The sequence below is a fragment of the Neopsephotus bourkii genome, unplaced genomic scaffold (genome assembly GCF_033783945.1).
Source record: "Neopsephotus bourkii isolate Nb327-2 ecotype Australia unplaced genomic scaffold, CSIRO-AGI_Nbou_v1 NB_690, whole genome shotgun sequence".
NCBI lineage: Eukaryota > Metazoa > Chordata > Aves > Psittaciformes > Psittacidae > Neopsephotus > Neopsephotus bourkii.
This window is the reverse complement of record NW_026901189.1, coordinates 1,957,242-1,981,733: the sequence shown is the minus strand read 5'-3', so window position 1 is coordinate 1,981,733 and position 24,492 is coordinate 1,957,242. Positions and strand designations below refer to the sequence as shown.

The 24,492-nt window shown below is 39.6% G+C and overlaps 1 long non-coding RNA gene across 1 annotated transcript in view; it reads left to right on the top strand.

The window, feature by feature from the left end:
* LOC133212341 (uncharacterized) overlaps positions 1 to 24,492 on the top strand; it is a 42,810-nt gene that overhangs the window by 6,232 nt on the left and 12,086 nt on the right. The window lies entirely within an intron of this gene.

The window sequence follows — 24,492 nt, the reverse complement described above, 5'->3', positions numbered from 1 at the left end:
AAACCATGCTTCGCTGAATTTCTGTTTACTAGTTCTGTTTACCTTGCTCACCTGCAGGTCCAGATCCAATTCATGAGAGACCTAATTCAGCACAGTAGGGATAGCTTAGTGTTGAGGTTTTGTTTTTTAGGTTTATCGTCAATAAACCCACATAATTTAATGCAAACTAGTAGTAGAGGTTAAAAACAAGCAAACCCTACACTAGCATTAGCTACTTAAATCCTTCTTGAGAATACAGCCCAAACCACAATTTTCTGGTGTGTAATGTGCAAATTATTAGCAAAACTTTGGGCGTGAGAGAGCACTGGGTGAAGTTAAAAGCCTATCAGCTGCCATGATCACATACTGTATCGAGGATTTTGGAGTTCATGCAGGTACAAAAGCATGCTCCAAATCGTACTTAGCTCCTCGTTGTACCTCAAGCAAATGTATGCCGAAGAATCAGGCTAACAACTAAGACGAGGCATGTTACTGCCAGCTCTGGCATGTTTCTTCTATTCAAGAAGACTAGTAAATGTGCAAAACGTTTATTTATTTATGAAACACTGAATTTTTTTGCTGTCTACTGTAAGGGCATTGCATAATATTTAGCTTTGTTTTGTTTGAGCTGGTGTGAGGAAAATAACATTATTGTCATAAATTAAGGATCTGATTTTTTCTTTTTTTTGCGCATACATTTGTGGTAGTTCAAATGTTATGTTTTTTCTAAGCATCGAATTTTCAAGGGCAGAAGAAACTGATTTATTTTTAGTCCAAACTTAGACTACATGTTAATAAACAACAAAGTACTTTCCTCCACTGAAGTTTTGGCAAATTTTGTGTTAAACAGTGCTTATTAATCTCCCGTGGAAGACAGTGCAATGAAGTAAATCTCTCTTATAACAACCTGCATTGTAACTCCTCTTGGGGAATGGGGAGAAAAAAAACCCCAAGGTTTAGAGTACAGCGTAAACAGTGCTGTCCTTATGACATACAGTGACAGGCTGAAGTTGTCATAAATACTCTTTATTTTGCTAAGGTCTGAATATGTGCCTTTGCAGGTTTTGTTGGAAGCACGATTTATTGTTCTGGAACCTCTACAGAAACATCTGTGAGGTTCAGTGTATTATTTTCTCATAAAAGTTTGTTTCTTTCTGAAAATGGAATGCAGACCAATCTTACCAAATGGAGAAACATTATTGATTGACCACCAGGAGGGTTATATTTAAACTGGAAAAAAACTAATTTCGATATATTTGGTAAGATATTTAGGCTTTAAAAAAAAATAAAATTAAGTCATTCCTTTTCATTAGTCCTGATGTGGTCAGGATTTTTTTCCTTCAATCAGTAGTGGATAAATGGGACCTGTGTATTGCTTAATAGGCTGGTATATGTAGGAGGAGTGAGTAGGTGCAAGTTCAGGATCATCATGGGTAGGTGTATGTGTAGATATGCTTATGGCAGAAGTTGTCAGTTACAAGGGGAGGCAAAAAGACCAATGTAGGCATGTGAATGGCAAAACTGAGCACCTAGCAAATGCTGGGATCCTTCCTATGGTCCTTTTCCTGCCCCCTTCTTCCTCCCGCTTTTTCCGTTCCTTTTCTTCTCAAAGCAGAGCAGGGTTGTTTTTATTTGTTTTGGTTTTTTTTTTTTGGTTTTGTTTTGTTTTCTGGAGGGAAGGGAATAAAATGAAATCTTGGTCTCTTTAGGAAAAAAAAAGGCAAGAAACTGCTTACACATTATAATTTGTACAGCCAGGAAACATGGTGAGGTATGAGTAATAACATCTGACTCGCTGCATTGTGGCTACAATGTTTGATTTTCCTCTTTGCTTCCCCCCCCTTTCCCCTTCAAATGCAAAGCCGAGCTCTGTTGTTTCTGATTAAATGTGTGGTGAGCTGTGTGTCTTTAGAAAATTGCAAAATCCTCTCTCCCCACACCTCCTTTCCTCATGCTCCGTATTGCCCAAGATGGAAGTTGGGGCTCTATGGGGATTTACCATTTCCTCCTAGGATCACCTGTGCTGGGATTTAAGTAGAAGTTTGTTTCTTCAGCTGTCTGACTTTTGAGTTTATCTGACTCAGGTTTATAATGAGCTAGTTTATTTGCTTGTGTAAATTGGGTTTTCTTAGACAGAAATATAACAGACTGTAAAGAGGCCAATCTTTTGATCATTTCACCTCCGGAAGGGGGAAACCTACAATGCCTTTCTGCACTCACTGGGCACGCTCTGGGTTGTTAATAACACCAAGTTACTGTGCCTGAACACTTTGTTGTAAGATTATTTTTTTTTTTAACACTGCATTGTAAAGATCTGCTGTGTGGAAAAATGTAGTTTCTTCTCACAATGCTAGAAATTTTGATGGGGTTTAGAGGTTGATTAATTTTCTATTTGCAGGAAATACAGAGCCTTTGCTTAGCAACCAGCCTGAGAGTTACTGATTCTTCTTTAAATATATCTTTATGCTGCACCTATAGTCATGCATACAGGGAAAAATGAGGCTGAATGCTGGAAGAAAAGGAGTAAACAGTTTGTGAAAATGGTGCCAGTGTTTCCTCGATGTGCGTTGATTCTCTAATATAGCCCGACAAAGCTGGGGATGATGTGCCAAAATATCTTTTTAATAAACAACATAGGCAGTAGGAAATAGTACTGGTCAGGGCTTGTTTTTCTGGCTCAGGGCCTCATTCCAACCTGTTGCAACCAGCTATTGAACGTCTGTGGGGACACCCCTGTACAAGAGGCCCCATGGAGGAAAGGAACTTTTACATTTCTGTTTGACTGGGATCCTTGCCAGTGGCTAAGTTCAAAGTGCAGTTTCCAGTAATTTGCTGTTACTGCTCTGCATGTTTGATAGGCCAGGACAGAAGCATGCAACCTGAAGTAATATTTCCTGATTTCTGACATTTCTCGAGATACGAATGGAGGTTGAGGAGGCACTAAAACTTGGAAGGGTTTTCCTGATGCCAACACCTTCTATGCTTTCCTTTTCTCCTCTTGTGCACCCCCTTTCTTCCCCCACCTCCTCCTGTAGATCACATTCCCTGCTGTTGTCAGTTCCGTATTTGGATGCCATTCATATTGATTGTTTCCCTATGCAAACACTGTGCGGCTGTTCTTATGCAACCAGAAAAATCCTATTGATTTACTGAATGTGAGGGTTATTTAGGTGGATAACCTTCTGCAGTAGTGATAACATCCTCATCTCCCCTTAGAATTATAGTTAACCTTTTCATTTGGGGGCAGGGGATGCACACAATTTTTATTTTGTCCTATTAACAGTGGTAGGAGGGAGCTAAGCACAGAGAGAAGCCAGTAGAACAGCTACTGTTCTAATATATGCAGTTGTAGTCCATGTGTGTACCATTGTGGTTATGGAAGAAGAATCCTCTATAATTAGGATTATATAAGCATTCCTGTTGTAATTCTTTGTTTTCAGCTTTCCATAACTTGCCTCTTTTGGGCTGATCTTTTCCTGGCTTGTTCTTTGCCATGTCAAAACTTATTTATTTATTTTCAAAGCAGGGATACAAATGTTGCAGAGTGTTGAGGAAATGCATCTTTCTTCTGGCCTGTTTGAAAAAAAGCTCTTGGTGTTCTTGAAAAACAGATCCAGAGTCAAAATGAGCCTTAGAAAGTTGCCTGGATGTGATTGTCAAAGAAGGGAAAAGGCTTTCGGGCAGCACTGGTTTTATTACTGAATAATCTACATTTGTGCAGGTTAACATGAATGTGCTGTGTACGGGCAGCGCTGAGGATGTGAAGACAGCCTTAAATGCCTAAAAACCTAATTTGTTTGTTTGGTTTTTTTTTGTATATAAAGCATGCAGACTTTGGAGATACACAGAGGCATGGGGGTGTTAGTAGAGCTACCTACAAAAGCAGAGCAGTAGGAAATTTAAAGGTGTGTTCGGTTCTAACTGCACCTTTACAGGAAAGTGAACATTCACATGAACACAAGCTGAGCTGAAACTGTGTGTGGTGATTTTGCACTAAAGCTTCACTTGCTGACTGCTCTGGTGTTTCTCACCTCTGTTTTGAAACCCAAGTAAAATTCCTTTGACTAGTATATAGGTAGAGTTTTAAAATAAATAAGCAAGCAAATACTTTTTCTTCCAGAATGCACTGACAGGTGTTCACACGGTCCAAGCACTTGTGGGGTTTTAATCATTAAACTCAACAGTTCCTTGAAAGCAGAGGAATTTGGAGTTAATTCTGATCTTTATACTTATACTGTGTCCACTGTGGTGACATACATGGGGCTGCCTAAACAGCAAGCTGAAGGAAACAGTGGGAACATATTTTTGAACTGAATGTTTCAAATACTGTAATTGGAATTGCATTATTCATTATTACTGCTTTTTTTCCGACGTTTAGTCAAAAATTCTCTAGGGGGTCAGTGGGAGAAGGCATTGAGTAGCAAATAATCACAAGATGATCTACAGTGGTGATTAATTTGCCCGTGAGCATAGTGCATCGCTGGTACCAGGGTGTTTGTCATGTGTCAGGCAGCTGTGTTCCATTGCCGGATGCTCAACCCTCCTTTTTAACTAGCTGCAGTGCGTTGGCCTCCCTCTGTTTCGATTTTTGGCCAGAAGAATATGAATGGAGTGAAAGGGAGAAGCCTGTAACCTCGTCTGTGATTTTTCTTCTTTTTTAATTAATTGTGTGCATGAATGAACCCAGGACAGGGAATAATTTACCAAATGCTGGCTGCACAAAGTTGTTGAAACCACAATCTCCTGTGGGTAACAAAGCCTCTGGCTGTGTTCCAAGCACTGTGAAGTGACTGAAGAATGTTGAGTTGCATCATGAGACCAAATAGCAGGTAAACAAAAGGCGTATGCCACGTTCAAATGAAGTAACTCCTCATAAACCTTGAGGATTGAAGGGATCTTCATGCAGCTGTGTTGCTGAGTAGCTTCCTGTCCAAGAGAAGCACCAAAGTTGTTACATTAAATATCTGTAATGAGTCACTAGACTGAAACTATAACCTAACTATTGTTAGAGCTCACTAGATCACATAAAAAGTTTTCAGTGTAGTCCTTTGTGTCTTCATTGTTGATATGTAAAACTAGAATGATATTCAAGAAGCTGTCTTTGGTCTCCATACTATTTGATGAATGTGAATTATAGAGAGGGAGTTGGTTTTGCATTTTGAGATTGCCTGTAGAAAACAAGAAATCGTGAAAGAAGGAATGTGTCCTGTTGCTCACTAACAATAAACATAGAAAATAATTCAATGAACTGTAAAGTTCAGCATGAGTCTTACTTAGATAGTGAAGTTTATGATAATAGAGCAACTGTCACACTAGATTAGATCAAATGTTATTGTGACCAGGTATCCTGCTTCCAGTAGAGGCCAGTGAGGGAGGGCCTGAGGAAAAAGGGATATATATTTTAAATGATCTTTCCCCTGCTTTATCTTTTCAGTTTCTGACAGAGAGCTATATAGCAGCTTCCTAGTCTGATTGCATTCAGACTGCTGGGCTTGATAGTGTCTGCTGGATATTTTTGTCATTCATTTATCTAATCTCCATTTGAGCCTACATGCTCCTTTGCCTTGGCCAGCCCCCGTGAATACCGAATCCCACACTACAATTGTTATATGAAAAGCACTTCCATTTGTTTCTAAATTGCTGACAGTTTAAAAACAGGTTCCCCAACTTCCTATATTAGACGCAGTAACTAGTGCCCCTTTTTACCACATCGTTCCATTCATTATTTTCTAGATGTAGATTCTGTCCTCTCTTAGCCAGCTGGCATGTCCTAATTTATTGAGTTCCTTCTTAACCAGCAGTTGTCCTCTACCTGTTTCTTTCCACATTGCCTTTTTCTCTAATCTTTTCTGGTTCTACTATATGCTTTGAGATGCACAGTACAGAGGTGAATGCAGCTCTGTAACCAAAGGACCCTAAAGTGTAGTCCATGTTGTGTAACCCTCTAAGGTTGCTTGTATGAGCAAATGCTTGTGGACTTGTGTTAAAGGTTGTACTGATTAGCCTGAGAAGACCAGTACTATCAGGCTTTGTCTGTGTGATGGGAGAAGCAGATAAAGCAACACAAGTGCTCCTTGTTACATGCTTTAAATTCATCATCTCTGTTCTGAGGTTACAGCTGTGATGCCAAAGCTTTGAGTAAATCATACTTCAAGTTCCTGTATCTGAAACAGTGGGTGCTAAAAGAAAAAGGTTATAGTAGGCAACATGGGATGATAAAAATCTGTGACATGCATGGGGGAGGAGGAGGGGAGAAGTTTCCTAACTTGTTCAAGAAAAAACTATTTTCTATCCCCCTCCATCTCAATCCTGCAATATATAAATTGGGTAGTTTTTCAGTTTTTTTTCATGGTCCTTTTTGGTTATTTGTATACATGGATTTCTGTCTGTGAGTGCTGATATGCATTGCCCTTAAAAAGCTATTTTATGTTGGAAGATGGGGATGTATGTTTGAGACTCCTCTCAGATCTTGGCTTCAGAGAGCACTGAAAGCCCCATGCACTTCACTAACAGCCATTTTCAAAAGCCTTGTAACACAGTAGAAATTGAAGTGGTTTCTTTTGTGGCAATGTTACAAATCAATAATTTGACCTCGGATTGTGTCCATATTCAGTGAAGAGCGAGGACTACATCCCCTTGCTGTCCTGTGTAGTGAATCCAGGGCCATTCCCTGCAGGGAGCTGAACAGGCAAAAGGAAGGGAGTGTCACCCTCTTGGGAGCTGTTACGGCATCCGCTCCCCCCAGGAAAGAGGAGGGAGGAATTCCGACAATTCCTTGCCAAGCTATTCCAAGGATAGAGCACTTACACCCCACCAGCTAATTAGGGCTGTTCCTCAAGGCTTTATTTTAGCATCTGGATTTCAGTAACATGTTAAGCCTAGTTTTGTACTGAGGATTACTGTGAATTTAGATCCAAACCATTGCTTGAGTTGAATATCCAAAATAAGCATTGTTAACAAAAGCCAAGTGCCTTATGCATTTTATTCAGTGCTAAGAGCAGCTTGACTGCTAATATATCATGTGCAGAAACAAACGGAGCTGTACTGTTTCAAGCTAATTCTGGAATTTTGAAGCATATCCTGCATGGCAAACTGTAATGCCCATGGTTATGCTAGTGGCTATCAGCTTGAGGCCAGTGAGATGCGGGTGCAGACAGATACAGGGCTGAGACCTTATAGGAAGACAAAAGTGCACTTTTCCATGCTTGTTTAATGTTGTACTACTAGTTTTTTGAAGCACTTTTGTGTATAATGTCTGCCAATGTTCCTTTTAAAATCTTTTCAGGTCTGCTACTGTTCATATAAGTCATACAACGAAGTAAGAATTTAACCTGTCTCCTCCTAAAGCGTGTGGGCTTAATACTTTTGCTGCCTAAGTCATTCTAACAGTCACTGTGTTAGAAAGGTTTAAACAAAATTCTGCTATAAATCCCAGCAGTTACTGTGGAGAAATACATGGGGAAGGGAGGAGCAAGGTAAGAAAGCAAGCGGCTGGCTGAATTGAGGGAAAGAGCAGAGCACTTATCTCTCTCTTCTCTCACTGTGTCAGTCCACCCTGAATATCCTCACAAAGGAGTTTTGAGTCTTTCATTTTGTAGGAATCCATGAATGCAACTGGGTAGAATCAAGCAGGACTGAACTAGTCTGGAGCTGAAGTGCTTTGTGTGCTACAGCAGTGTTTCTCTCCAGCTCCAGTTGAGCATTCTGGCTTCATCCAGCAGATAGCTACATAAACAGAAGAAAAGCTCAATTTCCCTGCACTGTTTTTGCCTTTTATGCTCTAGATTTTGCAAGGAATGTAATTTTTTTGTGTGCTGAACCAAAGCATTCCTAAGTGAAGGAGCAGATGAATTGCTCTGCAGTGTGCACGTCAGTGAAAAGTGCCGAGCGATGGGTGTAGCTCATTTAATAGCTATTAAGCTGTATAGTAGATGGGTGTAGCAAAAGCTTCAGCTTGCATGGGTGGCTTTATTGGCAAATACAAGGATACAAAAAGAAATGGAACAACTCTACCGGTGTGTTGGAAGACAAGGCCCAGATATGTAGTGTTACTAACCTGTAGGGTGAGCAATTAATGAGCAGGTTGAGAACATCCATTCCAGGGACAGAATCTGAGTCTTGAAACAGCACTGATTGGACACTCAAACTTTTACAGTAGAATAATTAATAAAAATGGAATATGCATATAAATGAAAACTATCTTTGTGGTGCCTGGTTATAATCCCTTTTTCATAACCCCCTCTATTATCTAATGCTCTTATGAGTATGTGGAGATCAAACTGTAAGTGCGAAAGCATTCTGAATTGTCTCTCATTTGCCACCTCTTCTAGACAGAAAACAGTGTTGATGAGTCTGTAGAGGAGTGAGAATATAATTGGAGTCTGTGTATAACACAATATATTGTTATTGCTTGAATGGTAGTAAACAATGGCTGTCAGGAGGTGAGTCTCACAGCTTTTAATTGTAAATTGGAATTCCAGGTGATTAAATTCTGTGGGGACTTGATTAGATTTGCTGTCTGCCCCCTCAACACCCTGGGATGATGATTAGTTCACTATCTCAAGCTGTCTCTAATAATGAAATGAATTTGTTAGTTGAATGTTTCTGCTAAAATTATTTACAATACAGTAATAGTTTAGAGTTGTATTTACATGTTAATGGACAGGCTTTGGCTGTTAAGGTGGGATGAACAGGTCAGATCTCAGGGTGGCTTACAGATTCAGGAACAGGGGCTTATAGTTTCTTCAGACCATTGGGTAGTATGAGTTGTCCTTGGTTTGTGCTTTTGGAGACTGTTTTACTGTTCTTGTCAAGCCTTTCGGAAGCAAAAGAAATTTAGTAATCCTCTGGTTTGGTGCCTAGGACACTTAGCTGTCTGGAGTGGGCCACCAGCTCCTTGCTACAGTGAACATTTGGAATACAATTTTCTCACTCCATTTTATCTTTTTTCTCTTGTCCTGCTGTTTATTCTTCCCCTATCATTAAATTTTTGAGATATGGGAACTGTATTAATACAGCTGTTAGCTATGCTGGGGATGCCTGCTCTACCTACCTGCAGCCAAGAAGTCTTTCTGAATTTTTTCTGGGGCTAGATCTTATCTTCTTATCACAGCCAATGTGTTTTCTGGAGCAAGACTTACAAGTGCAGTAGGCAGAAGAAAAATTAGTCTGAAAATGCCATCAGAAGAAAAAAAGCTGAGAAAATTGCTGTCTCAAGATTTAAAGTCTGAATTTGTCTGCTGATGAAAATCTAGAGAGCTTCAGGGTGAGCACTAGTTAGGTTGGGGCCTGAAGGCAGTTGGTATTACCAGGGACAGTGAGAGAGGTGCCCAAATCCATCTTTTGAATTTAGCTTTCTATATTAACTCCTAGAAAGATGTAACATGCTAACCACACAGTTAAGCTCAAAGCATCCCTTTCCTATTTCCCTTGGCAACCAGTTTGTTTAACTGTAGGTCATGCCAGGAAGGAAAAAAACCTGAAACAAATCAAAGCTCTTCTTCATTTTGTTGTCTGACTTTCTCACCTAATACCTTGTGGTGCATCACCATAGGAAGCTCGAGTTCTGCCATATGCTGTGGGCTGTGATATAACACAACCTGACTTAACCATGCTGTGTCAGCTACAGGAAGTCTGAAAATGTGGTTTCCTGAAAAACAAGGGAAAGGGGGGGAAGTACGTAGTTTTTGTTTTGAAGATGGCATTATTGGAAACTCCACGAGCACTTATGTCAAAATACCTACGAAGTAGCTATTTAGTCATAGGAGTAGTTGCCATTTATTTACAAGGCATCTGTTCCTGAATTGGAAAAAAATCGTTTAACACGTGTCAGACCTCACAGAGATGAGTAATTCGGTGGAAACAGTGTGCATGTCAGACGTGGCTAATCTCTTGTTACCCTGCACTCTGTCCTTTTTTTTTTGAGTAAGACTCAAATAATACGTCTAGCAAAAATTCACTATAAACCAGGCCTTGGCTGGTATAATCCACTTGTCTCTTGCACTTTGGTAAAAGATGCAAGTTTTTCTGACTGAAAAAGTATTTCCCTGACAAAATCAAATTGTGAGGCAATTTGCCACTTAGTGTTAGATAGCAAGCACTGGTCTGCATCAGGTTAGGACCTTACCTCTTTACTTCTAGGTTAATAGCAGTTGTCTCAAAAATGCATTTCCCAAAATTATGCGCATAAGGATGTGTTGGTGAAACCACCCTGTACTGTGCAGGAGTTGTGATTGTTAACTTTGCCTTGATTTCTTAATTCTGTGTGTGGAATATAAAGTTCTTAGTTTCAGCACCTGTGGTATAAGGTGGGAATCAGATCTGTGGTGCACAGCTCATGTGAGGCTAGGAACTCATGTGAGGCTAGCTCATGTGAGGCTAGGAACTAGCATGCCTGTCTTCAGGCTCCGTATATTAACTTTAATTACTTTTCTATGTGATTCGCGTGAGAGGTTTCATGGTTCTTCCCGTGCTTTAAAACTGAATCTTCTATTTCCTAGACAGGTCTCTGAGCAACCTGCTTGAAGCTGGGAATTGGACTAGATGACCTTCAGGGGTCTTTTCCAATGTAAACTAATCTATATAAAGTAAAAGCTGCTTTTGGGGATGACAGATGAAGGATAGTAGGGCAAGCTGTGGAGATGGGGAAGCCACAAACACTGTATTTGCTGTTTCCATTTTCTTGCAGTTAATTTAATTAACAATGTGCAGGATTTTTTCACCCAGGCCCTGCTAGGAATTATCTACAGAGGACTAAAGGTAGAATTTCTGGTGAGCAATGTGTGTTAAGTCAACCTTGCTTAACATCAGTTCTAATTAAATCAATGTAACTTCTGTATCTGAGTGCATATAGTCTAAGAACACGTGGAAAGTAAATATGAAATCCAAAATGATGGATATCTGCAGAGATACTTCATGTGAAGTGGTGCAACTTCTGTGAGCAAAGAAATATCTGGAGATGCCAGCAAGTGGAAATCAGAGTATATTTTTTTTTTTAAGGAGACAGAACTGCTAGGGGAGGTGAAATACCTAGGACACCATGTCCCCACTGAAGATACCAATCACAGCAGACGTTGCTGCCCATGTGTATCTGCAGGGATTTCAGTCTGGCCAGGGCAGCAGTAACTCTGCATAGTTTGAAAGAAAGAAGGCAGAGAGTGCAGTCCTGTTTGCAGTGAGCTAATTTTATTTGTTCCTTCTCTGTCAAAGTAATTGCAGCCTACAGAGCAGTTGTGAGGGCAGCTTTGTGTGCAGCTCTTTCTTGAACTTGTACTGGTGGAAATTGGTCAGCCAATTGTAGAGAGTAAGTACTTCTCCTGAGCCTCAATTAAAGCTTTTTACTTTGAGCTCCCTTCTGACACTGGTGGGTTACGCTGGGCATATCATTTTAAGAGGAAAAAAGGCTAATTTGTGCACCTTGAAAATGAACAGGCATGAATTAAATGCATACCAGAATGACACCAGCACTGTAAAAACTCAGCTGGGAGTTTTGCATCATAAGCCGAAGTTTCATGGTCTTTCACTGTTACGGTTATGCATGGATCATGCACAGGGATGATTTCACTGATTTGTAAAATCAGTGTTGCAGACACCTGAATTAGTGGATTTTTATAAAAATGTATGCAGAGTAAATTTATTCATCAGTCAAGGACTGCTGACATAATATTAGTGTTTTCTCACATGCTTATGAGTTCTACGTACTTGCGGTTACAAGTGTGACTGTGCCTTAAGAATAGATATGGTAACAGCAGTATGGATATGCAAGGGTAGCTATTTAGTTCCTGAAACCAGTGTGTACACTGTCAGTCTCCTCAATCAATCAAAAGTAGCATAAATATCAAGATCAGTACTTTGTTGTTCACCAGAATGACCAAATCCTATATCGTACTTTGTACAAAGCCCCTGTGTAAGTATAGCACTTGAAAGCTTTACCTGTAGAAAAGCTTCCTGCTCAGACTTCGTCAACAGATGCACAAAGCACAAGAATTACTGTTGGCACTGAACATTTTATTATGGAGCAAATATCCTCTTAAGAATGTAAGGTCAGAAGTCTGTGAGTGATGAATTTCTTATGCACATCAACACACACGTTTGATGCCTAATCTTTTAATATGATTTTTATGGATTAGTTTCAACAAGAATTCAAGGACAAGTCTTCAGTAGCTGAACAGCCTTCTAACAACAAGCTGGCTTTGTTGGAATTCATGCTCAAAGATTACCTCACTCCAGTCATTTTTTAATTTTGTGATTGCTGTATGCCAGCAATCCTGTAGCTCATCTTCTAGTTTTTACTGCTCGTCACTGAAGCAGACTCCCATTGACCTTTTAAAGCACTTCGATAAACTAGTATTTCTGTTTATTGAAGGACTGTATAGATTGGTTTTCATCATTCTAATGGCGATGTCTTTAATGCTTCATTTATGGCATTGTGCTTTGATATTTGCAAATTATTGAAAAGTTACAAAAAAGCTAGTTCTGCCTCACCAAATTCTTCCTTACTGTTGAATTTTTAAATCTCATTCAGGTAGTTATTAAATATCCCAGAGCATTTCTTCTAAGAGCAGTGGCTGTAAAGTTTTACTGTCCTGCCCAATAAAGGCAGCAAAGTTGTGCTATCTAATTTAAGCTTGTGTGTATATGGGGTCATGAGTATGTGATGCTTACATTCACACATGTATACTGCAGTGACTTAGAATCATTTGGAATCAGAAACACAATTTACTATTGTTTTATGTTAATTTTATTGGTAAATTCATGGATTATATCCAGCAGATATTTCCTAACATAAAAATATTTTCTTATCTGAGTGGTTTTTAGTGGTAGGGACTAAGCTATGCAATTAGATAAGCTAAGCTTTCAGAGTAAAGCATGATAGTTTATGAAGATGATCTTTCCTCAGATGTTGGGTGAATTCACTCATGTCTGGGAAGGTATAAAAGTAGATAGTATGTATTTAATGAAATGGAATCAAAGCCTTTACAGTTTTGTAGACTGAAAAAAAACTGCTTAGAAGCTACCTTTCCCTGTAGTTTGTTTTGCGATGCGTACTTTAAGTAAGATGCAGCTGTAAATCCTCAGCAACTACTCAGTGGAATCTACTTCATCCAGCATTGGTAGTCTGACACTTCAATATCATTTAACAGGAGATCCCTGTAACATGGTTGAGTCTTGCATCAGATCATATCACCAAAAGGTACCTCTAAAATTGCAATTTATTAATTGAAAATAGAAAAATTATTTCAAATATTTGTGATCAGTCTACTAAGCCAAGCTAGCTTAGTAGTACCTGAATGACAGCTGACTTAGTGTGTGTCATGTGTGCAGTTGTGCTTTTTTTTCCCTTGTGACAGGAACTAATTGATGAGAGATTGTTAACCTCAAAGATTTTGGTTGTGTGATATCCTGGGACCCGAGTGTCTTAGTGCAGGCAGTAATAACACATGGGTGACTCCATCATACTTGTTAGTCTGAGTTGACATTTTATTGCTATAGGGTTTGTCTTTCAAAGCTACTACTGATTCAGAATTTCTATTGTATCTGTGTTCAACAACCTTCTTGCTTTCAGCTGGACTAGGTGACTTCACTTGCACAGCACATTGTAATTGGTTTGGAGTATATTCTTAGTCCTTCAGTAATCTCTCAGTGTGTCTGTCCTGAATGTCTATAGAGTTCTGGCTTGTTATCCTGAGACTTGTTTAGTCCTATTTCCCTTCCAAAAAAATAACCCTTTAGCTAGAAGTCCAGAGTTTTCTAAGCTGTTACTACCTTTCTGTCCTGTATCTCATTTAGCCCTTCTCTAAACTGTCACATAGTTGTAGTGAGGTCAGGAAGAAAAGGCATCTGAAAGCTACTGAAAACATCAAATGCTTCAAAAGCAGCTTTTGTCAGAAATAAAGATACCCTTTGGTTTAAGTGATGGCTAAACTTTTTCCAGCTGTTGCTCTTGTCAAAGAATTTATTTTGAAAGGAAGTAAAGGCTTTTCAGTGTGCTGCTCCTCCACCTGAGGTACTGCTTTAGCTCATTGCACTCCAGATATTCACTGATCTCGCTGAGCAGAGACACAGGTTTATTTTGTTTAGTATTCAGGTTCTGCCTGATCCATGCTATTTACTGTGATCTGCCTGTTCAAGGACTCTGAATCTCTCAGACTGCACCGGTATGACTTGACCCAGGAGGTCTTCCACAGTTCCTGGGACTAGGTCCATGTGTCAGACATACACTGAATCTACATGAGGGTGAAACTCAAACTGACTTCCACTTTCCCCTTGTTTCTTCTTAGAGGCAATCCAGGTGAATAGATTGGGTATGAGCCTTAACACAGTCTGACAGGTCCCAGTTCTGGATGGTTTGAGGGCAGAGGGAATGTCAAGGCTGGAAAGCATGCCAGGCTATCACCAGCAGTGATCTGGGCAAGACCTTAGAAGACCTGTTACCTACAAAGCTCTAAAGAGATTTCATCTCTTTAATTTCTTGAGCTTCTTGAGTTTGTTTTATTGCAAACTTTCTGGTCATTTTACATAATGTTGCAAAACTTGTGCCGCAGATTCTTCATGTTATCCCTGGAAGATGAGGGCAATTCCCAGGAGAGGAATGTTTTTTTAAGCGATTTCAGTAGCTTTCTTTATTGGGACATATTTACTGTTGTAAATTCTGAACATTACCTACCTACCTTTCTGCTAATGCCTGCGGCTTTACTATCATCACTGATACTGCATTTCTGGCACTGTATTGGCTTGAATACCTCTGCCCAAAATAATATAGAAGTATTCAGTTGACTGTTTTTCCAGAAAATGCTTCTTGCGCTGAATTACTATACTGCTGTCTGAAAATCTGATCTTCACACAAAAATAAAATATCCTTCTGTGGGTGAGAATATTTATGGGAAAAATGAGCTTTTTTTTTAAACTTGGATTTTTTTAAATGTGTGTACAACCAGGCAGAATAGAAAATTAAGAAGCACAAATAAGTAAGTGAAGTGGCTATGAAGTAGGTGGCTTGAAAAGTCCATTTTATTCTTAGCTTCCCTTCTATCTATTTGTGACTTTATAGGCCTGAGCTAAAACTATTTTTACTCTATAACCTAGGGTCAGAAAATGATGCCAGCAAAACTTTCAGGTGGTCTGCTTTAGTAGCAGCTGCAGCAATCAAAGGCATTCAGTGCCTTTCCTGCAAGGAAAGGGTTATCTATCCTCTCAAATGTGAGAGCACACCCTGCTCTAGCCTGCAGGCACACAGATAATAATAACATGGAAGGATGGCAGCCTGTGCTCTGCAATGGTTTGTGAGGAGAAAGTCCGCAATTACATATTTCTGGGCAAACATTAACCAAGACTGAAGCTTAGTTTCAAAGAAAAACAAGAGACTGGAACCTCCAGTAATATATCTGTTATGTGGACTGGAAACAGCAGTCAAACATCCGAGTAGCATTAGGAGCAAAGAAAGAATAGCCCAACAACAACGCAAAAGACTTGATAATATCAACATATCCTGGTGTGCGCTTGCAGAAAGCTTCTCTTCCTTCACCCACCCTCCAGTGTTGCTGGAACCAGCAAGGTGATTTTTCCTTTAGAGTACTCTCTTTGTGAAAAGAGACGTAAGCCAAAGTAGTGGAACTATAGTTTACTGTGCTCATGGCTTAATCCATCTCTATCGGTGGTTTCAGAGCTTACCACCACATGCTGAAATTTCTCCTTTAAAAAAAAAGTTACTTTAGGCATCTCTCAATCACTGCGGTTACCATGCAAGAAACAATTGCTATTCTGTGCTGTGGTTTTGTAAAGTAGCAGTCTTATTTAGAGCTTTGTGTGCTAAACTCGGATATGCCCATTCTGTTACAGACTCCGTGTACCTAAAAATGGAATTGTTACACTAAAATTAAGTAGACAGCCAAATGATACATCCCCTCCTTTGTTTTTTTCTGAAAGACAACAATTACTGCAAAGCTGTCCACTCATTACTGCAAGCTCTGGGGAAAAGGAATGACAGAATATACACCAATATAGGAAAATAGGAGACGAGTGTTAATCTAAAGAGACACTTGCTGTGGCAAGCATAGTATGTAAATTCTGAAGTTAAGCACTTTGGAAATAGTCCAGAAGATGAAGATACATACATTAGTGCTGCTGGGGGGAAGGAAGGGAATCTTAAATGTCTCTATAAAGAATATTTACTTGGCTTTTTTTTTTTTTTTCTTCCATTTTTTAAAGGGCAAGACATCTGTGACTGAGAAACCTTGCACTTGTATTAGGCTACTGGAATCAGATTTAATGGTAAAAGTTAGTTTATTCTGGTTTTAACTGGGCTAAAATAGACTAGATATTTCAGGAGAGAAGTTTAGTGTCCTAACATTGTTATCTGCTAGGGCAGACACATACCTACCTATTCCTGAAACCACTAAGATCCTGTGATCACTAGTCACCTGAAATCACTAAGATCTGATAGGAAAGCTAAGATGAAGTTACTGCCTCTGCTGATTTCACAGCTGAGTGTCTTCATAAATTGCACTGATCACTGTATTGTCACGCTGCAACCAATGCTTCACAGTGAGACTGGAATGGCAAAAGCAGTCTGGAGGACTCTGTTGTGAGACCCCTCACAGCAAAATATCTGAAAAAGCAGCTGATCCTGCTTTGCCTGCTCCGATGATGGGCAAGTGTGTTCTTTGATTTTGTTTCTTCCCACCCCTCCTGTGCCCAATACTGCACATTTTGTAATTCCAAACCAACTTTTAGAATCACCCCCTTGTCTTCCCCCTAACCCCCTTCCCTGAGTATTTTAGCAGCTTAATCTCCTAGAAGTATTTTAACAAAACACAAAGTAAATAGTGGTTTCTGTCACAGAATGATTTCTGCCATGTTTAGGCTTGCATTTTGAAATTCAAAAATATTAATAGATGAGTACCAGCAGATTATTTTAGGTACACTTGAAGAGATCTGTTTCTAGTGTTTTGGAAAAGGCCAGGTTCAGAAGGATAGAAAGAACTGGCCTGTTGTGATGAGTATAGCTGGATTTTATTGTAATAGAGGAGTAAAGAATACCGACTCCTAGATAGGTATCCCTCCAAATACTTTATTATAAGTAAAATGAAGTAATGTTTGTGTTAAAATGGGGAAGATATTTAATGGGAGAATGGGGGGGACATAGTTTCACCTCTTGTTGTAGAGGAATACGAATCTAAGCTTGACAAAAAGCAGTTTGTTTTGAGGATGGACATATGGATAGCTTACACATAAAAGCTGCATGGGTCATTTGGATTTTCCTTCTGTAGTTTATTGCATCTTTCAAATTATGTTCTTGAAGGCTGAATCTGGACTTCAGCTATCTTTTAATGATTTATCTATATGAGCTTTTATAGGTTGGTATTGTTATCTCCTGAATGGCAGCAAATTTGGTCCCTGATGAAGCAGACTGTCTTCTACTAGTCTGTATTTCTCCTTTCATGAACCTTAGCACCACATTAGCGAGCCAGTAAAGGATGAAAATCTAAGCAGAATATTCAAGTCAGATTTTTTTTAGCCTGTTTAGAAAGTTACTCATTGAATTGTCATTCATAATCATCTTCCTGTGTGACAGGATGGGCTCGTCAGATCCCAGAAAGATAAAGACGGATTTCTCAGCTCCCAGAGGGCCAACGTAAGCATCCTTCTGACTAAGAGTCTCTGAGCACTGTGCTGGGAGTGGTGTAAATTTGGAGTTGTGTGCTGTTGAGTGGCACAGAAAATATGCTTGTGTAAATGTGGTGTGTGGTTAATGATTTCTCTTATTCTCTATTTGCGTTCTGTTCTCCTTGCTCTGTATGTGAGAACAGGAAGAAGTATATGGATGGAGCAATGCAACCTCTTCATCTTTTTTCCTACGTGAATCAATTTTGTCCATTTCTAGAAGTCATCTTAGGTCTTTTCTAAAGGACCATCAAAATATGAGAGATGTCTCTGATATTGCAGTATGGAAGGTGGGCCTTTAACATTATCCTGCCCACTAGGACCTCTGCTTGATGGCTCTTCTCCCATCTTTGCTTACACCAAAATGTGAGATTTCTCAGGTGTTTTTCTGTCTAAGATGCCCCTTTAAAAGTAGAACTTGCTGTGAAGTCTGGTAGTCCCTATACTTGGCTGACCTCAGAAGCCAAAAGGAAATGCAAAGGTTTGATGAGAGCATCCGAAGGGAGAGGGAGCCTCTCAGCATCTGATTTGGAAGAGGGCCTTTGTAATCTTTATGCTGGTGGTCAGGATTGATAATACGTGAAATAGGTGATAAAAAGGTGAATTAAGCAGATCTTCCAGAGGGTGCAGTGGTTACCTTACAAATGAAACAAACCACTAACAATTGCCTGAAATATTACCAGTGGTAGTGAACATAGTGTATGATACATGTCTTCAACAGTCTCATTTTAACTCTCTAAAGCATTGCTTCAGAGTGTAAGGCTCTGCACCAATGGGTGTTCAACAGTGCCTTGTGTAGGCAAGGCATTGTTGACAAGTGCCTTGTACCATCTGCCTCCTTCCTCCACAAATCCATCAGCATCCATACAGCAGCTTGTACTTTGTAGGAACACTGAAAGGAGATGTGATTTGGATTTAATCATTAGCAAATGTCCCTTGGCTTTTTCTCAGTTGCCCATCTGAGTTTAATTCCAAGAGAAGGAAACTCTGATGCATTCCTGCCTTCAGGTATAATTACTTCAAGACAGATTGACTGTTTAAGCACACACTACACTGCTTAGCTTTAATTAGGGTAAATTGGCAGAATTTATATGACCGGTAGTTTTGGGGAATGTCAGATGCATGAAAGTGTATTTTGCATATCATTTCCTGCTGAGGCTTAGACCAAGGTACTAACTGAAAGGCTTGTAATTAGGATAAAAACACTTTGTAAATTTAACCCCATCTAGATTAGAGGAGGAATGGAATTGGCTGGGGGAAATGGTGGTGCTCTGGGAAGAGAAAAACATGTGAAATGGAACATGAAGCAAGAAGTTGCTGGAGATTCTGCTGTAACATAAAAAAGTGCTATTGCAAAATTAAAATCTTTGTGGACAGGCACAGGTGATTTGTAAGTATGTAAGTAAGATTTAGAAACCTAAAATGAATTCTTTTGGAAGGTTTTTCTGGAATATCGTATAACCCTAGTTCTGATAATTGAGATGAAAAAGAAGAAGAGGTTTGGCTGGATGTCTTGTCACAATAGCTCCTAATGCACCGATTCCACGTGCCCGGAAATAACATTAGCCTTTGTTGTATCCATTTCTGACTTGACCTTCTGCTGTAACTTGCCTGTTCTCTCAGAGGAGTGCAATCAAAGAGTGCTTAGTACACAAAAAGATCCCAAACCATTGACTGAATAGTAAGTGAAGACCAGGAGTGCTATTGAGCCTCTTCTGTACTGAGGGTCTCCCCCGTAGACCTTTTGGCTAGAGAAGTACTTTCCCAAACCAGCTAGAGGTGACTGTGTGGTGCTGAGCACCTGGTGATGCTGGTGGATGTTGTCAGTGTTGTTTGGATGCAGTTTACAGTCTGTCTCTGCCTGGCAGGCAGTGAATCTCCATTTAAAAATGCGTGGAAGAAACAGTCCGCAGTTTTCCCAAAGAAAGGGAATAGCTGACCAGAGGTTCAAATCTGATTAACTCACTGGCACTGGGTTTGCAGACTGACCTCTGGTGTTGGGAGCTTTTACTGATGCTATTCTCTGAGAAGCTTATGGATTAATGAGAGTTGCACACAGCAGCATTCTCTTTCTGGAATGGCACAAAATTTATTAGTTTCTGTATTATGGCTTGATGTATGCGAGGTGACAATTTCAAGTTCATTGCTAATTTCAAGTTCACTGTAAAGGCCTCAAACCACTGACAGTGGCCTCAAACCTTTTCTCCTGTGGGGTCAGGATGGCATGTGAGTCTGTTTACTGGAGGATGCTGCAAATATTATGGGCTCAGCATATTTAACTATTCTACTTTCTATTTCCTTTGTAATTTGTCCCAGGCGTGAGATCTGTGAAGAAAGTGAAGTGGCTGTGGTCTTTAAAACTTTAGTCCCAACACTTAAATTGCTGACCTGCTCAGTGTTTTTGAGAGGTGTGTTATTTCCATGTCAGCTGTACTGGCTTGGACACAACTTCGCTTTAATTTGTTCCACTATCCAAATGTGATATATATGAATCCATCAGACCCTTGAACCTGTTTTCTCTAGTGAAGGTGATGGAGATCATACATAGATAGAGGTGGTTCTCTCATGTTAATGAGTGAGGCTAGTCTGGCTTTCTCCTTGTTTCTTGCAGCTTTCATGGGATTTTTGATTCTGACTTAATCTGAATACAGTTGACAAAATCTACATCTGCTGCTAAGAGCTTGCTGTCAGCACCCATTCTTCCAGTGCAGTAGCAGTAGTTAAGGTTTTAGTCACTCCAATCTCTCTGCTTTCAGAAATGGAGTCATGCATCCCTGAAAACTGACGTAGTAGAAAGAAATGATTTTGATCTTTTTTCCCAAGACCATACATTAACAAGGACAAAGGTATGAAAGTTTGTGGAAGATCTCTAGGAATTCCTTGCTGTTCATTTTTCTTCTAATACGAACATTGCAATGGCAATTTGCTATGAGAGTTTTTCTGTAGTCATGTATTCCAGGCTAAAGGGGCAGAAATAAGGGTTCAAGATGAGTAGAGTGTTTAGTGCAGTGGAGGAGTGGTGGCCTTCTTGGTGGTTCAAATCCACATTTCTTTCCAAGCCCAGCACAGATTTTTTCTTTTTCCTGTTGCTTTTATTTTTAGGAGGATGCTGCGGATGCAAAACAAAATGAAACATTTAGGACTGTGCTGTGACCTAACCTGCCTTCTGCGAAGCTAATAGTCCTCCCAGATACTTTCACGAGAGAAGTTACATACTTGTATTTTTCACTGTGTGGCATATCACAAACTAGAAATGTGGTTAATGTCTCCCTGAATTCTCCTCTTCGGGGAGTCTTTCCTCAGGAGAGCTGTTATCGTTAATCTGATTAAATCTGAATGTTTTCCCTTCTTATATTGTTTGCTCTGCTTTTAGGTAGTTACAGCTCATTTCTGTCTAGTGAAGGAGCAAGCGGTGTTTGCCACACTCGGCCGCAAGGGCTCACAGGCTCCCATTTGCATAGGCCTTGTTACAAAGGCAGACCACATCCTGGCAAGGACAAAGTGCTGTCTGATACACAGCCTGCACACCCCAGTGCCTCCCTGGAGGGCAGCCAGGATGTGGGCAGGCTTTATAAGAAGGCACTCTGTTAAACAGAGTGGAAGTTCAAGGAAGGGATAAACCAACTAAATTAATCTTTCTTTCCATTCTCTGGCAGAGCTTCCACCAGTCAAAATATGCATATGATTCACTGCAGTATAAATCTTTTCCTGTGCTTTTTGTCATCTAGGAGAAAAGTAATGTGTCATTCACTCGCCTGCATTTCACTGGGAGCAGCGAAACATTTAGAGAGGGCTGAAGACCCCAGTATAGATAACTTCTTGCAAAGATATTCTCACTCATGTCTAAGAGGTATCTTTGCAACCAAGTGGTAAATGCAACGTTTATAACCTTCCATCTAAAAAGCTTAAACCCCCCACACAGCGTAAGTACTAGGATTTAAGATTCAAGCTCTTGCTGGAATGGGTAGGTGAGCTTCTATGTGCTTGTTAGCTGTGTCTGACTCTTACACAATAGAAAAACTGAGTTTGTGAGGAAGAGGGTGAAGATGCTGTTGTAGTAAGCATATTATTATCTGCCAGTAAGATGAATCCACAAAGTGTTTAGTAACTTGTCTGACTTTACATTTGGTGATAGAGTTGGAGATATTACCCCATATTTCCTGATTCTGGGTCTGTAGAAAATAAACAAATTGCAGAAACAACCGTTGTTCTTTTCACTGAAACAGCATCCTGAGAAAGGAACCCAGTGAGTGGACTGCTGAATACAAGTTCAGGTGACTTTTAAAAGAAGTGGGGCTGCTTTTTTCTTTTTTTTTTTTTTTAAGCATTTTATTACATTTCGTAGTTGAAAGAATTATCATGTGGCTGTAGGTTTTTAATAAACCTTTTTGCAGCTAAAATAAAAAGTTGAGGTTTGATGGGAAAGTGGATTGAAGTGGAACATTGGTTAGATCAGTAAATGTGCCTTATTCTCAGTTGGCAGTGGTGATTGTGAGTCAGTATGTTTGTTTCAGCCTCTAAAAATACCATATGTCTTTATAATTCCAAACAAGTCCTTACGATGGACAGAAGCAGTGCTCTTTATTCCTTAAATACGGCACAGTGTCTGCTGCATATTGAATATCCCTGAAAACAAACTAGCCCACATCCTGATGGACCACTGTTTTGCTGCTGTTTTCCTTGTCAAAAGTGACTTTACAAAGGTGTAGAACTTCAGTTAGCTGTGGGGAACTAGGTCCTTTGCCTTATGTTTGCAGATGCTAGAGACCAAAGTTAGTCCTGGCATAAACAGGTGAGTTTTCCATTCAAGCTGACGGGAGTTGTCCCCATCTGTGCCAAGAATGAACTCTAAAAATGCACTAAAAATCCTCACAGATGTTTGTTTATCCAGTTTTGAGTAAACATGTTGTCCTAAAAAGTACTGTGTGAGCCTAGCTTTACCATATGATTCAGTATCAAAACTATGTGAAATTAGCCATTTTCCTTTGTATCTCATGGTTTTGAGCTGAGAATAAATCTGAGACTTTTGTTACTTGAATACCAAAGTTGAGCAAAAATGGAGGGCACAACGACTTTGTTTAAAGCAGCAAACATGCTTGGGGAAAAAACGTATCTCCTAGAATAATTGCTGGGATCCCTGTTGGTTTAAGACATTTTAAAAAGGCAAATACACTGTATGGGACTTTTTTTCTTTACTGACTTCATTCAAGCCTGCTCCTGGACAAACTCTGAAAGGAGGTACAGTTTGTGATTTACTTGGAAAAGACCAACTGTTCACTGGTGGGATTCAAATTCAGCCATCTTGAAATCTTAGAGACCATTGCTACCATATATTCTGGTAGAAACTGCCATAAATCATAGTAGACATCATATATTTGTCTGCTTGACTGATCTGTAGGTTATGAAGCATCCTTTACAGTAAGAATTCTTTTTTGGGCCTTAGAAGGAAAAACTCCACAAAGTCCCTAAACACACACATCTTCTGGGTTAGAGCTGAATTATTTTCTTCCTCATTCTGAAGGTATTAGGGTGGAACACTACAAACTATCAAGGAAGTTTTACAGTATCTCTTATGTGTTTTGTCTAAAACACATTAATAACTTCAGGTGTCTGTATTCTAGCTGTAGTTTTTAAATTGTTTGCTCTTTATTTTCTTTTCTGCTTTTATGACCACGAAAAAATAACTAGAAATATTTGATAAGCCTGTTGAATTACACAGAGGAATTGTTAGAAGAATCATAGAGAAGATTTCTTATCCAGCTGTAGGGTGCCACAGAATACTGCACCAATCTTTGTCAGTATTGCTGTATTTGAGCATACAGAATTTATTCAGACAAGTGCTGAAAATAAAGGAACCAAAATAAAGATGAAAGCTGTTTCTGTGAGAGCTGTGCAAATAAGCTGATGGAATTTAGAGTTCATTTACAATACTTACCATGTCAAAAAAATGTCTTCCTACCGTTGTTGAACCTTTTCTCTCCCAGATATTCCCAAATCAGGCTAGTCATATTTACTTCCAAAGGTGTGTGATGTTCATAACCAGGTGCAAAATATTTTATTACTCTTACAGTGTAAATGTCCAGCACAGTCTCAGAGATTCTCTCTCTGAGGGTTTACTTTTGCCCTAAGCACAACTTTATTGCGGGTGTTCTGTTCATCTTAGATGGTGAGTGTGGGAAAAACTGGAAGAAAAAGTGCAAATAATTTTTACTCTTAGTATTACAACTCGATTATGACATTTCCACTGCCCCAGAATGCTTCTATAGCACCACTTTTTTTTTTTTTTTTCTGATGGTGTAACACCAGTGCTCTCCATGGCATCTGTTCCTACTGGTGTGCTCTGTGCCAGCTGTTTGTTATTCTGTAATTGCACAGTCTGTCCTATGCAACATTATTTTGCCTCTTTTTCACTGTTGTACTTGAAAACTGTCATGTGGTATCGGATATTTACTGGACACTGAGATCAGATAAGACTCCTGAGAGGGTTAGAGCTGAAAAACTAACCTCTTGCCCCCATCCTGTCTTGTAACTTGGCCGTTTCAGGATGGTGTTGGCTTTTCTGGTTGCGTTTTTTGTTGTTGTTGAATTTTTGTTGTTGTTCTTTCTCTCTAATTAGGAACCTGGATATAGGAGGTATTAAAGCTTTATTAGAGTTGCATGTGATGGAGCAAATTATTGCTACTTTGTGTGAGAGGAATGTTCTCAATAAGCCAATATATGGGTTCCTATGTCAGCTGATAGTACCCTATTACTATAAGCCAGTCTTTCCTCCTGCTCTTGTCACTTGAAAGGCTCCAAAGCCATCACCCTATTTATCTGGTTTTAGAGAGAATCGGAAGAGCTGTTTCACAT